Raw genomic sequence first — 11,640 nt, forward strand, 5'->3', positions numbered from 1 at the left:
CTCTGTACCATAGCCCGCATGTTTCTAGCTAATGGACATTCCCATAAGACATGGGCCACCGTTTCATCATGTTGTTGGCAGATAGTGCAGGAAGAGTCCACCAGTACCCTCCTTCGGCATAGATTTGCAAATGTTGGGAGAATATCGGAGCACGCTTGCCACATGAAATTTCGAAACTTAGGGGGTATAGGGAGCTTCCACATCTTGTTCCAGAATTTTTTATCTTCTCTAGCAGTGGAGTGTTCAACGTTTTTTCGTTGTTTAAGTCAAAGTGCGACCCGATAAGCTGTCTTCACCGAGAAGCACCCGTTCTTATTTTCCTTCCAGCGAAGTCTGTATTGGTCATGCTACTCGCCGAGCTTGATACTTTGAATATCTTCAAAAGTGGATTGTAGAAATGTGGTGTGGAGTACTAGTCTGTTCCATTGCCTAGTGCGATGGTCAATAAGGTCAGCCACCTTCATGTTTGTATCTGCACCAAGTCCGAATGGAGGTGGGTGGGTTAGCCACCTATGATTAGTAACTTCAATACTCTGCCCATCTCCCACTTTCCATGCAGTGCCTGCCCTTACTTGATCAATTCCCTAGCTTCCAACAAACTACACCAAACAAAAGAAGGTTGCACCTTTGTTCAATCTCCATAAATGAGCAATTAGGAAAATAGCAGGCCTTATACACCTTGAAAAATAGAGAATGGCCTCATTGGATTAGCCTCCATGCTTGCTTAGCTAACATGGCAAGGTTAAAGGTGGATATCCCTAAATCCCATTCTCTCTTTATCTTTAGGCTTATATAGCTTGCCCCAATTGATCTAATGGATCTTTTTGTCATTTCGAGTTTGCCCCCACCAATACTTTGCTATGACCAAATTGATGCCATCACAAATTTTCTTTGGGAACTTGAACATGCTCATGGAGTAAGTTGGTATTGCTTGTGCTACGGTTTTGATCAACACCTCTCTACTTGCCTTTGAGATGTGCTTCTCTTTCCATCTCATCAACCTTTTTGTTACCCGCTCTTAGATCTCTCTAAAGGTGCTCACTTTTGATTTGCCCCCCATCATTGGTAGTCTAAGGTATCTTTCACAATTGGTCATAATTTGTGCCCCCAACATATTCTAAATTGCTTGCTTTACACCTTGGTTGGTATTGGGGCTGAAGAAAAGTGTTGTTTTTTGCCTATTGATAGCTTGTCCTAAGGCACCCTCATACAATGCTAGAATATCTAATAGGTTTTGGCATTCCCTATTTGTTGCCTCACAAAATAATAGCCTGTCATTCGTAGAGAGTAAATGTGAGAGCTTGACCCCTCCTTTGTAGGATACCACACCCTTCAAGTGATGGTTTTCTATGGCCTTTCGGATAAGGGAGGAGAGACCTTTCGCACATAGTAGAAACAAATAGGGAGACAAGGGGTCTCCTTGGTTAATGCCATGGGATGGGGTGATGAAACCTGTAGGTTCACCATTGATGATAATGGAGTATGAGGCGATGCACACTGTTTCCATGGCTAGGTGAACCCATTGATTCAAAAGGCCAATCTTGAGCATGATCCGTCGGAGGAACTCCGAGTCCACTTAATCATATGCCTTGCTAATGTTGAGTTTCACTACCATGTGACCTATTTTTCCTTTCCTCCTATTCCTCATATGGTGCAGCATTTCAAAAGCAACTGTGGTATTATTTGTTATACTTCTATCAGACACAAAGCACTTTGAAAGTCAAATATTACATTGGGTAAAATAAATTTTATCAAGTTTGCAAGGACCTTAGAGATGATCCTTGATACAATATTACCCAAGCTGATGGGGCAGAATTCCGTAATATATTTTAGGTCATTTTTTTTTTGGTTTGTTTTTTGGGATGAGTACAATATGTGTGAAATTCATTTTCCTTAAATATCTTCCTAAGTGTAAAAAAAGATGAGGAAGTAGCAATAACATCATGCCTAACAATATGCTAGAATTTTTGAAAGAAGAAAGATGACATACTATCAGGTTTTGGTGATTTGGATGGGTGCATCTGAAAGAGAGCGGCCCTTACTTCTTCTTTTGTGTAAGAACGAACCAAAGATGGTGCCATTTCCTCCATCACCACATGTTCCACTAACTCAATCACCCTTTCCATATCCAAGTGATTAGAGGAAGCGAACAACTTTTTATAGTACTCCTGCAATGTTGGCTACTCTATCCACTCCTGATTGCCATGCTCCATCATTATCATGCAGCCCCTCTATATTGTTCTTCCTTCTTCTTTGACTTGCCCTTTGGTGGAAAAATTTTGTGTTTTTATCCCATGTTGGTAGCCAAATAGACCTTGATCTTTGTCCCCAAAATACTTCCTCATGATGTAAAAGTTCCCTTATCTCCTTCTTCACCCTATTTATTCTTTCCACATTCTACCCATACCCTTCTTGCACCAAGGCAGCCAACTCTCCTAGCTTGGCATCCAACAGGGTTTTAGTATTACCAAATGTTTGCCTACTTTAAGATATTAGATCTAACCTGCATTTTTTTTATTTAAAATTTTCTCAAAGAGGCAATACATGGGATTGCCATGTGGTTGTGCTTGACTCCATGACTCTTGAATTATATTTTCGCAATCGGGATGTGTTAACCCACTTCTCCTCAAAACGTTGGATTTGGCGTTGTCGGTGTTGAAGGTTGCTAGCTGGAGCCATGTCCAACAAAACTGGATCATGGTCGAAATAAGGCACGACAAGATGGCGCACTATAGCTTTCAGAAACATCTCTCTCTACTCTGATGTAGCAACAAACCTGTCCAATCTCTCTTCCCCAAACACTGCCCTACACCAACCACTTCTTTAAGTGAATCGATAGCCCCTGTAACCAAGATCAACTAGCCCACATTGAAGAAGAGTGTGCCGAAATGCAAGCATAGGTGTTACCTGTCTAGGAATGCCGCCATTTTTTCATTGGATGACAAAATCTCATTAAAATCACCTAGTCATACCCATGGTAATGGCCCACGTGCATGGAGGTGTCGCATAAGTCTCCAAGTTTTGGCCTTCTTCTCCTCCTCTGGATGTCCATAAATCCCAGTTAACCTCCATTGAGATGAGTTTGGTGTGCTTGGTTCAGGGAGTAAGTTTATATGTCGACAACCACCTCGGTAGCCCATAAGAAGGCCAACCCTCCCTTTCTACCTTTACTAGATACAACTATCATGGAGGGGTAGCCCAACTCAATCTTAATAGGTTCCATCTCTCGAATAGACAGCTTTGTTTCCATGAGAAACAAAATTGTGGGAGCTTTCTGCCTCACCAACTCAGCGAGAACCTTAACTGGCCGGCCGTTCCCAAGCCTCCGGTAGTTTCAGCTTATGACGATCATTGTGTTTAGTGGGGTTAAGCACCAACCTCCACGGTTGGTAATGTGGTTTGTAAAGTGTCCTCCATGGTCTTGGACCGCTTGCTTCCCACATTGTTCTGTTTTCGGTCTCCATGTTCATTAGAATCATACTGTCGCTTGGCACCCTCTGTTATCTGACCCTTAAAAACATCCATGCATGTTGTAGAGGGAGTGCATACCATTCTGGTCCATGTGGGTTTGGGTGGTGTGTTTTTCTTTGGTTCACGTGGGCATGGTGTTAGGGTTTTAGTGTGTTTCTCACTTGTGCTGTAACTGATAGGTACTGAAAATAACTCCTCTCCATGATACTCGACCTCACATAATTTTGGTAGTGAATGGGGTTTGTTTGTTTGTTTGTGTTTTTTTTTTTTGTTTTTGTTTTTGTTTTTGTTTTTGTTTTTTTTTTTTGTTTTTGTTTTTTTTTTGTTTTTTCTTTTTTTTGTAACTGAGTCATTATTTATGTCTAGCTGTGGTGCGGTAATTGAGGAGTTATTACGATTTTGGAATGTATTGATGCTCCACAAATCTTGGGCTGTCCTTATCGGTTTGTTGAAACATATCAAACTGGGAATCGTTCTACTCTATATCGGGTTCCATTGCATTGCCCGTTTAGCACTTGGTGGTACCAATTCTCGAGTTTTGTTTTTCGCCAGCACATGTCCTTGTTCCTGTCGTGACTGTATATTGTCGCACATGAGAGTCACGCCCCAAATCTCAAAGGGGTCCAAGGCATGAGAAATACATCTCAAAGGTACTTGTAAATTTTCCTTTTGGACAACCAATTATAGGAGATATTTATTTCCTCTCATTTCCACATGATAAGAAATAAACCATAAATCTCCACATTACAAGTCAGAGCTCTATAACATATTTTCGTACAATAACTAAAAATCATGTGTTCCACATAATACATGTATATATTACAAAACTCTGGATTACACAAAATCACAATCTTATCAAGAATAAAGAATCTAATATCGAGTTTGGCTACCACGTCTAAGGCTAACAAACCTCAAAAGTGACCAACCTCCAATAGAATTAATAATGTCTCGGTGAATATAGCAAATTTGAGTCACTAACCATTTACAGCAAAAGTCTCCAAATTTAACATAGCACTTCAATCATCACCAACGAAGTAAGCTTCATATCCAAGGTATAGCCAATTACTCTGAAAAACTGTTAAAGGGGGGATGAGCTAACGCCCAGTAAGTAGCATAATTAATGGGGTAGGGGAAATGCAGTTTCATCTTCAATAATAATAATGTGACAAGAATGATTTAATAATGAAACACAAAGTTCTCAAAAAAAATATCTTGAAACTATATACTATAATCTGTGAGTACTAACAATATAATTTCCAAACCATAAAATCTAAACATACGGTAATTTATCACAAATATATCATACTACTACACAGACCAGTCAGGAGATCCACCCATTCACAAACTGGCATGATATTGTCCTCTTTGGTATGCAGACTCTTGGCCCCATGACAGCAGCCGCACCCATACCTCAAAGTTTTCTCTCTCCCCATGGCAGCAGGAAGAGCATGTCAAATAGGACCTCTCTTGCATGGGTCTCTGTCCCATGGGCAGCAGCCTCACCCACACACAATTAAGAAACCTCTTCCCCTCATGGACAGCAGGGAAGAACGCGTCATCCAAAGTGAAAGGGCACTGACCTAGATTTGATTCCATTGTCACAAAACTACTAAGAAACCAAATCTGCCATCACCGGANTTTTCCAATACACCATAAAATCCATGATTTTCTTATCAAGATTAAATAAAAGATGCTCATTTTTTCATATAAACAATTCATGCATTTCCCCAAATATAATACCAAATATGATGCACTTTTCATATATAATAATATATAATAGGGTTACAACACAATACTTTTAAGAAAACATATATCCATATATAATTTTCTAAAATGTGTTTGACCCAAAAACAACATTTATAAAACATAGTTATTTTCCAAAATCTCATTAAAAAGCTACTTACCTCGCAACCGCAAAAGCCTAATTCTCCAAGCTCCAAGAAGATTAGCTAGAGCCTAAACAATGTCAAGTAAACCTATCACAATAAATATAGAGCTTGAAATTGCATCTAGCCACAATTTAGGAATTGCCAAATTATCACTTAATTAGGCAAGCCTAGTATTCAACCTCACATGCAATGTATTCCACTTCCAAATTTTCTCAAAACAATTTAATTTGCAAGGCATAGACTCCCATTTATACTCATAAATCATTCAAGGTGTCATATCTAACATCAAAACCTCCACACTTTATAACTACTTCTCATAAGATTCATATAACATCATCAAGTGACCCATGACACCAAAATCATAATTTTCTCAAAGACAAATAATTTAAATCTTTAACTAGCTCCAAATAATTAATAAAAATTATATTCACCATCTATCACATGTTATAACTCAAAACCTCTAAATTTTCACCATAACAAGCCTTAGATAGCCATCATTGTAAAAATCATGAACTCACTCATCAAATACATCCACCAAGACCATAACCCATATATATAAACACATGAATATCATTTCCAAATCTCTTAAATCACATTAATATCATTATTAAAACTTGGGTAAAATAACCTCAAACAAGAACATTAATACCCATCAAAAGAGATTAGAACTTTTACCTCAAATAACTTATGTGAAGGTGTGATGTTCTTGAGGGGTTTTCGAGTGATTTGCTGGAAAAAAAATGGTGGAGATGATGATGAGGAGTGTACCGGTGGGAGAGTGAGGGAGAGGAGTGTGTGTACGTGTGTTGTGTTGAGTGAAAATGAAAAAGAAAAGAGAAACAAGAATGAGATAACCGGCCAAAGACAGAAAAGAGAGAATTGTGAGATATGTGGTGGGAATGGGTGGAGTAGGTGGGGTAGTTGGGAGGCACGTGGGAACCATTAAAAATCTGACTTTCAAATTTTTTTTTTGTTTTTTGTTTTTTTTGTTTTTTTTTTTTGTTTTTTTGTTTTTTGCCTTGCTGGGACGTTACATGAGAGCCTTTAGCTACTTCCCGTACGGTTTCTCTCCAAATTCATCGGTGCCAGGTGATGAGCACTCCTTATGGTCATGGCCTATCATACCACAATTGAAGCACCACCCTACTAGACGCTCATACTTGAAGGCCACACGAACCTCATCACCTTTAGGGCTAATCACTAGGCCACCTCGACGAAGCAACTTATTCAATAGAACTTCCATGCGAATCTGGAGGACACGGGATAGTTCAGCAATCTACCTCCACTAGCTTCCCTATGTCGCTGCCTATATTGCTCCCTGCCTCTTCAATTATTAAGTCAAAGGTAAAGCCCCATACTTGAATCCAGAAAAGTTGGTGCGTAAAAGTAATGAACCTCACGGTCATTCCTTTTTCCCAATGTCGGAAGGCCAAAAGACGGTTCTTGAAACACCATGGACTTTTGTTCCAGACCCACATCAACTGACTTTCCAATGAAAACTTGAACTGGAGGAGCCCGTTGCCTATCTCTACTATCTTCAGATCATCTCCTAATTTCCACATAGACTGTATCAGGTTCTTTTTGTCTCCCTAAAGTTGATGGACTTTGACGTGAGGAAACGTCCTATCAGGCTTAGGGAGAACTCCTCCCATATTTTGTCTTTCCTCACTGGCTGAATTGCCATGACCTTATCTTCTTCTGTTGTTAGCTTCATACTCTGGATACGTTCAAGTACATCCGATTCCATATTAATGTCAGGTAGATAAGCTTCAATATGGAGATGGAAGCACGTAACAATGCGAAGAAAAACTCTTACCTTTTCCAAAATGGTGAGGAAAAGAGAAGAGAAGAAAACTCACACTTAGTGAGAAGAAACGCTCCCACGAGGAAGAGAACACTACAAAAAAAGAGGGCTATAGCAGCATTTAAAAAACGCAGCTACAGACCCTAAAAACGCAGCTATAGGATATAGCTGCGTTTTTATAGCTGCGTTTCCAAACATGGCCTATGCGGCGTGGCTATAGGTGTAATTTTAAAATTAATTTTGCAATATAAAACTGTGACTGTTTATGCATTTTTGATTTATTCCTAACATTGTGGGTTCCAATCCAATTAGCTCAATTATAATTTTTTTTGGAGAAACAATGACAAGATTTATTGTCTTTAAATAAAAGAACCTGAGTTCAAACCTTGTTTACACCAAAAATATTATGGCATGATGTTAAAGAGCAGCCATCATTAAATTAACACCATACATTTTAAATTCTTTAAAAGAAGCAAAGACAATATATGTCTTTGATGGGTCATGAACTCAAGACCCCACCCCACGTAACACTTATAAAAAGAGATGGTGTCAATTGAGCTAGAGCTCATCAGCTAAGATTATTTGAAATTGATTACCATTTTGTAATTTTAATTTTTGTTTTGGCATAATTTTAGGATAAGGACCCATGTATCCCTTTCTTATGGTGAGTGGGACTGCATTTATTTGAGCTAGCTCATTGACTTACATTTCTTATCTTATTATTATTTTTTTAAAAGTATGTAGAAATTCATTTAAATATTTAATCAATTTATGATACGTTAGAATAAAAGATATTATATATGCAATGGATTTAGTATTTGAACCTACAATTTCCAAATAATTTTCTATTGTACAGGATCTTTGTTTAGGTTTATACTTTCATGTGTACAAAGTTAACTTTTTTACTGCAAATGTAATTTAGTAACTTCCCATTTTATTGCTTTTTACTTAGAATAGATAAAAACCTAAAAGACGTTTCTCCAATTTTATACCGTAACTGAAGTACTTCAGTTACGGTGTAAAACTGAAGTATCATACATTCAATGCTACCTAATTTGGTTCAATTAGCGTTTTTCGTTTGGTTTCTTCAGTACAAATTGCAAACAATAAGTGTTCTAGTGGTTTTTATTATTATTATTATTATTATTATTATTTTTAATTATATATATATATATATAAAGTGTTTTAGTGGGTACAAATTGAAAGTCTATGTTACTTACCTCTATCTATGGTAAGCTTACAAAAATATTACAAGCTTCCTATAATTCTCTCTAAATCTTATTCCCCTTTAATGATTCACAAGTCACAACTCCAACCTAATCCCACGTTTTCAACCCAATTGCATCAAATTAATTATAAAAATCGTACCATTTTTAGTGATTTGATTGTTTAATTAAAATATTGCAATGCAAACTACTGGACCATTCGAGAAACTTTAGAAAATGTCTAAAAATTAATCGAGTCATGAAAACATGCTCAAAGAATCAAAGATGCTGATTTTTTATTTTATTTTTAATATTTTATTCTAGAAGACAAGGATTCCGAACTCAATCCTGACAGTTTGTATGAAAATGATAGCATAAAAGAAGTAGACCAATAGCATATGGCCAACGGCCCAACACAAACAAATGGGATGCAGGCGCTAGAGTTCATTCTTTTTTGTTTTATTGCACAACTTGTGCAACTCAAGTCAACACAAGAATCCGTGTCAGATTCACACATATGTCATGTGAAAAATATACCCACATCAATCTATCAATTTTTACAAATTTATATAATATTTTTACAAATTTATATAATTATTATAGCAGAAATATATTTTTGTACAATGATATATGAACTGAGGTGAGTGTATTTTGGGACATTCTGGCCTTTTGCCCATTTTGGGCAAAATAATTGGCGTTATGCCCCTGTTTCGAAATTATATAGGGTCGTGCCCTTGTATCAAAGATGCTGATTTTTTTTTTTTAATATTTTATTCTAGAAGACAACGATTCCGAACTCAATCCTGACAGTTTGTATGAAAATGATAGCATAAAAGAAGTAGACCAATAGCATATGGCCAACGGCCCAACACAAACAAATGGGATGCAGGCGCTAGAGTTCATTCTTTTTTGTTTTATTGCACAACTTGTGCAACTCAAGTCAACACAAGAATCCGTGTCAGATTCACACATATGTCATGTGAAAAATATACCCACATCAATCTATCAATTTTTACAAATTTATATAATATTTTTACAAATTTATATAATTATTATAGCAGAAATATATTTTTGTACAATGATATATGAACTGAGGTGAGTGTATTTTGGGACATTCTGGCCTTTTGCCCATTTTGGGCAAAATAATTGGCGTTATGCCCCTGTTTCGAAATTATATAGGGTCGTGCCCTTGTTTCGATACTCGATCTCTCTAAAGCCGAGTTACTTTAAATACTCAATTATATAATAGTCGAGTTCAAGGTAGGTTCCTGCCACGCTAGTCATCCAACATGGATTTTGGGCAATAAAATATTCCCGCGTAACTGTGTATAACTCGCTGATGAGGAAACCGAGTTATACACTCCCATTTTGAATGTAACGTCTCCCAAACAGTTTGTCTTCCTCCTTCCTCAGTCCGATCAATAGCCACCCTCAGTTCAACGCATCTTCATCTTCAAATTCTCTTATTTCTACCCGTACCCAAACCAGACCGTTCAGTATACCCTTTCCGAACCTCAACCCAAACCCACACCTTTCACTCTCACCATAACCCTCACCATCGGCGAAGCTGAACCCAATCCATCTTCAAAATTAAAGGATTAGAAACATATTAAGGTAATTTGTAAATGCTGAGTTCAATTTTTTTTTCCTTTGCATTTAATTTGAGTTATGTGTTGCTTGTGCATGTACTCTGATTTCAATGTGGGTGTGGCTTCTTAAGTTTTTCTCTGTTAGAGTTATCTCTATTCATTATTATTGTTGCTGTTTTAGCTTTGCTGGGTTTGGTTTTGAACTGGGTTTTGGGTACGGGTGTTCATTTGGCAGGATAATGGTGTTCATTATTAGGGAAAATTGCTTTTTAATTTACATAGTTTGAAAGTGAATGTCGTGCTTCCACAAATTATTCACAAAGAAAGCAAGCATCTGTAGGAACCTCGACTTGCTAGATGCTTTTGTATGGAAACTACCCATCCAAAACTTCATAATAAGAATGAACTTCAAACTTACTGTCTTTTACAATCTTCCACTCTGTTAAGTTATTATTATAATAGATATAATGTGTGTGTAATGGATATGCACGCATATATATACACACAGACCATAAAATGCACATAATGGACATCCACAATCACTGAACTAATTTGAACTCATAAATGCCCTGTATATCTACTGTCATTTCAGTCAGGTTTTGATGAATTATACTGACTTGTGAACGGAATTTTTGTATTATGTATCCAAAAGGTGTTTGTCATTGTAATTGATGTTTACTTTTCTCTTTTTCTGATTTTTGTTAAAGATACAGGCACCTATGCAAGGCATGGAGAGAGCAATGCAGATTGGAGGTGCGTTGATGTTGGTGCAGCGGTGGGCGTATTCAAGGTTCCCATTGATATGCCCTATTACGAGGCCACCACAACCGCCAATGGATGCAGGTCCCCTCGCCTGTTGGTATGTTATTTGATTAGTTTGATTTAATTGTCATGGCATTTGTCATTCACGTGCATGTCTCTATAGTTGACTTTAATAATAAATCATTTTGTGAAACATATATTATAATTTTTAATAATACTAGTACTTTCTTTTATATACAAATTTAATACTAGTACTAAGATGTGGAAGTTGAAGAGAAAATATTGGTATCTATTCATTCTCTCTCTCTCTCTCTCTCTCTCTCTCTCCCATAAAAATTGGCACATAATCAGTAGATACAAAAAGAATCACCCATACCTATCGGAGTGCTTTAGAGGTCGTATTAAAATCTTCCAAATCACCCATTTATGCTCTGACCAGTGCTCTGACCAAGTAACTAAATAGATATACAATATGCTTTTTTCCCTTAATTTGCAATGGTTCTCACTAAGGCTAATGCCAATAACTTTATCCAAACACTGATGTGTGCAAAAATGATAAGTGAGATGAACATATTGTAAGCACACTTGCACCTGAGCATAATTCACCTTCTACTTTTATTGACTAGTTAACTAACACACACACTCAGCGGGTCTAAACCCACAAACTTACCCTCCACCATGATCTTACAAGGGAAGGAGGTGTCATTTGGGTTAGAGTTCGTTGGGCCAAAAGAAATATGGCACCTACTTTTTTCCAAGTGCAGGAAAGAAATAAATAAAGAGTTGAAAAATAGTTGAACATAGATAATAAAGGAAAAAATTCTGCAAGTGCCACTTTTGTCCTGGTGAGGACCATTTAGAATTAGAGAAATAGAGGTCCATTGATAATCTTTTTGTGCTTCATGACTGTTGTATGGAGG

General features: G+C 37.2%; 1 long non-coding RNA gene across 1 annotated transcript; it reads right to left on the reverse strand.

Annotated features, from left to right (window-relative positions):
- Nucleotides 1-4,930: 4,930 nt before the first annotated feature.
- Nucleotides 4,931-6,248, reverse strand: LOC136066370 (uncharacterized). The gene is made up of 3 exons (XR_010627813.1): nucleotides 6,036-6,248; nucleotides 5,376-5,427; nucleotides 4,931-5,051 (listed from the first exon to the last, which is right to left on the reverse strand). It is a non-coding gene; the product is annotated as an uncharacterized LOC136066370 (long non-coding RNA).
- Between the last annotated feature and the right edge of the window lie 5,392 nt (nucleotides 6,249-11,640).

Source organism: Quercus suber, unplaced genomic scaffold (assembly GCF_002906115.3).
Source record: "Quercus suber isolate HL8 unplaced genomic scaffold, Cork oak 2.0 scaffold_32, whole genome shotgun sequence".
In the NCBI taxonomy this organism is placed as follows: domain Eukaryota; kingdom Viridiplantae; phylum Streptophyta; class Magnoliopsida; order Fagales; family Fagaceae; genus Quercus; species Quercus suber.